Here is a 3,073-nt window from a genome sequence, read left to right as displayed (position 1 = left end):
AACATATTGGGCCTTTCGGCAAATCGAGGTACCTGTTTTGCAGTTAAAAACCAGACCTCTAGAGAAACTGTGAATGGCTCACTTTAAAATAAAAATATTGGCGTTAAATTCCCGGTATGTATTTTAATTCAATTGCCTAGCTGTTGTGTAACGCAGTTTACAGATTCGTTTCTGATACTATCACACAGGGCTGAACTCGATGGTCTATCGACGGGATGTATTTTCTTGTAATGTTTATTCATGATTGTATTATTATATTGCTGGATGTAAAAAGGCACCGCCACAATCGAGCCAGCCAGGAGTCGAACCTGGAATCTTCTGCTCCGTAGGCAGACGCGTTATCCATTGCGCCACTGGCCCGCTGCTGAAGGCTGACGTCACAACAAGGGTCTGAAATAGGACAGACAGGAGTCGCCTCATCAGTTTCATCTCGAGGGCGGGCTCGTGCAGAGGGAATACAAGCTTGTGTGGCAGTGAGAGTGTGGCGATGTACTCTAGACATTCCTCTTTAACAATAGAAAACACACAGTTCGAGGAGCTAAGTACAATATCACAGCCCTGAAGCCAGCCTATAGGTTTGTGGAGCTTAAGAGCCCTGCTCACTCTACTACAATGCAGAGGTGACTGCTGCCCTCGTGGGAAACTGCAGAAATGCCGCTGGAGCCTGACATCTTGCAATTCTTGCCGTTATATATAACAATATGTAACATTTTGCAGTACTGCTTTAGAACTACGAACAAACTACTATATGCCATACACAAACCCATGGCTCCGTGCTTAGCAGAGTGTGCTGCCGGACTGGTATCTTGCTGCTTCTGTCATTGCATTTAGATATAGAACAACTAACATTACACCTACAACTTACAACTACCACGACTAATGGCTTCAATCAAACAGGGAAATTATAAGCGCGCTACTCACCCGTGAGAGTCTCATGGTGCTGGACAGAGGCGCAACTAGAGTCAAATTTCGGGGGGGGCTAAGAAAAAAATTGGGGGGGGGGCTGTTTCTTCAAGCAAAAGGCAGAGTGGAGCTGCAGGGGCTCTGAGCAGGGGTGAAAACCATCAAAGCCTCATTAACAAGCAAAAGGTCTGTTAAAGACCTGTGAAGTACTCGGCTGCGGCTGTGTGTGTGCCCGGGAAGCGGTCTCATCCCGGGCTGCCACAAACGACGGGGGAGAGAGGGGGGGGGCAGAAGCCCTGTGAGTCCAATGGGCGTTGTGCGCCTGGTGCTGGGGGGTGTGGAGGGTAGCTCCGGTCAATCGAAGAGCCTGGTCTTCAGGGTCTTCTGAAGATGTGCAGGGTGGGGCCGCGTCTGATGTTAATCAGCAACCTGTTCCAGGTCTTGGCCGCTATGTAGGAGAAGGTTCTATCGCCCGTTCTTGCTCTGCAGATGCGCGAGGGTTTGGCGAGAGCGAGGTCGGCAGATCGGAGGTTCCTCTTGGGTATGTGGAAGGAGATTCTGTCATTGAAGTATTGGGGTCCGGTGTTGTGGAGGCATTTGTAGGTGTGAGTGAGTATCTTGAAGGTTACTCTTTTTTTAACGGGGAGCCAGTGGAGGTTACGCCGGTGCTGGATGATGTGTTCGTGTTGGGGGATGCCGAGGACGAGTCTAGCTGCGGTGCTCTCGATGGTGTGGAGTTTGCGGAGCGGAGACTTGTTTATCCCGGCATGGACTGTGTTTCTGTAGTCCAGTCTGCTGGTTATGAGTGCGTGGGTAACAGTCTTCCATGATTTGTGGGGGATCCATTTGAAGGCCTTTCGGAGGATGCGGAGGGTGTTGAAGCAGTTGGAGGCGACGGTGTTGATCTGTCAGGTCATATGGCAGCACCAAATCTACACCACCAGCGGCACAGGGACGGCCGGGTGCAATCAGCGTCAGACACCCATTGCAAACGAATGGAGGATGTTGGTCGCACAAAGAGGCTGCAGCCACGGGACAGGAGGCTGGATAGAGGTGACCACTGGCTGGACCGGTAAGTTGGGATGGAGGACAAGGCCTGGGCACCGTCGGCTGGGCTTTCCAAGGTCGGGGGCCTGAGGATGCAGAGGGGCCTTTTGGTCTCGGATTTTCGTTACAGGAGACGGTCATTGTCAGGGGAACCCTTCGTGTTGATGCTGCAGGCGACTTTGTGGGGTCCAGGAGAGGTCAGCTACTGATGGAATGAAGGTCTCGATCGCTGGGGAGACTTAATTGGACAGGTAAGCCACTCAGACTTGGGCCATGGGCGTCTGGTGCAGAGTGGGCAGGGGTTACAGATCCGCTTGGATCTTGAGTCCTTGAAGTTGGAGTTTTCTTGACAGGGCCGCTGTCCTCTGGAGATCTGGTCTTTGTTAAAGAGTGGCAGTCTTCCTGGAGTTCTTGGAAATCCCTTGCCAGAGGACAGGTGTCGGCATCTTCTTCGCAGGCTCTTCAAGCTGGAGACAGGCCAGTAGGGCTGGGGCAAAGTCAGTTGTCGTCTTCAAGCTTTGCTACACAGCGTCTTCTTCGTTGGTTGCAGGAATTTGACCATCAAGGTTTAGGGATGCCCCAAAATACTGACTTTAGGGGTATTTCAGGCACTAGCTGCTGGTAGCCAATGGGCTACTTGCCTTTTAGGGTGACTACACCACTTGTACGTCCCCTTCCTTTCAGTAGGGAGCAACCCCTGACCTGACTGGGTAGAATCCTTCCAGTCAACATGCTTGGGGGTAGGTGTAAAGCACCTCAACCTCAAGCTGTCTTTGTCCCTGACCCACGAGAGCATAGGTGGTCCCACCTCAGGGGGTCAGAAACATGCCTGTGTGTGGCAGGCTGATGCAGACAAGCCAGCTGGACACGAGGGACTTAGTCTTTTTTCAGAGGGCATCTCTAAGATGCCCTCTGAGAGCATTTTGTGATAAATACAACACTGGTATCAGTGTGGGTTTATTATGTTGAGGAATTTGATACCAAATTATTGGCTGCTGTTTGTTTGCAGTAAATGAAAGAGAAGCATAATCCTCGCCTCCGTGTCCTTAATAGAATTGAAAATTCTTGGCGCGAATGCTAGCTAATTTTTTATTCTTCTAAAGATGTTAAAAGAAGCCTTGGT

General features: G+C 50.7%; 1 non-coding gene across 1 annotated transcript; it reads right to left on the bottom strand.

Annotated features, from left to right (window-relative positions):
• Positions 1-287: 287 nt before the first annotated feature.
• Positions 288-360, bottom strand: TRNAR-ACG (transfer RNA arginine (anticodon ACG)). Its single transcript has one exon. It is a non-coding gene; the product is annotated as a tRNA-Arg (tRNA).
• Positions 361-3,073: the final 2,713 nt, after the last annotated feature.

Source organism: Triturus cristatus, chromosome 8 (genome assembly GCF_964204655.1).
Source record: "Triturus cristatus chromosome 8, aTriCri1.1, whole genome shotgun sequence".
Classification (NCBI taxonomy): domain Eukaryota; kingdom Metazoa; phylum Chordata; class Amphibia; order Caudata; family Salamandridae; genus Triturus; species Triturus cristatus.
The sequence above is the reverse complement of the archived record's forward strand: the minus strand, read 5'-3'. Positions and strand labels throughout refer to the sequence as shown.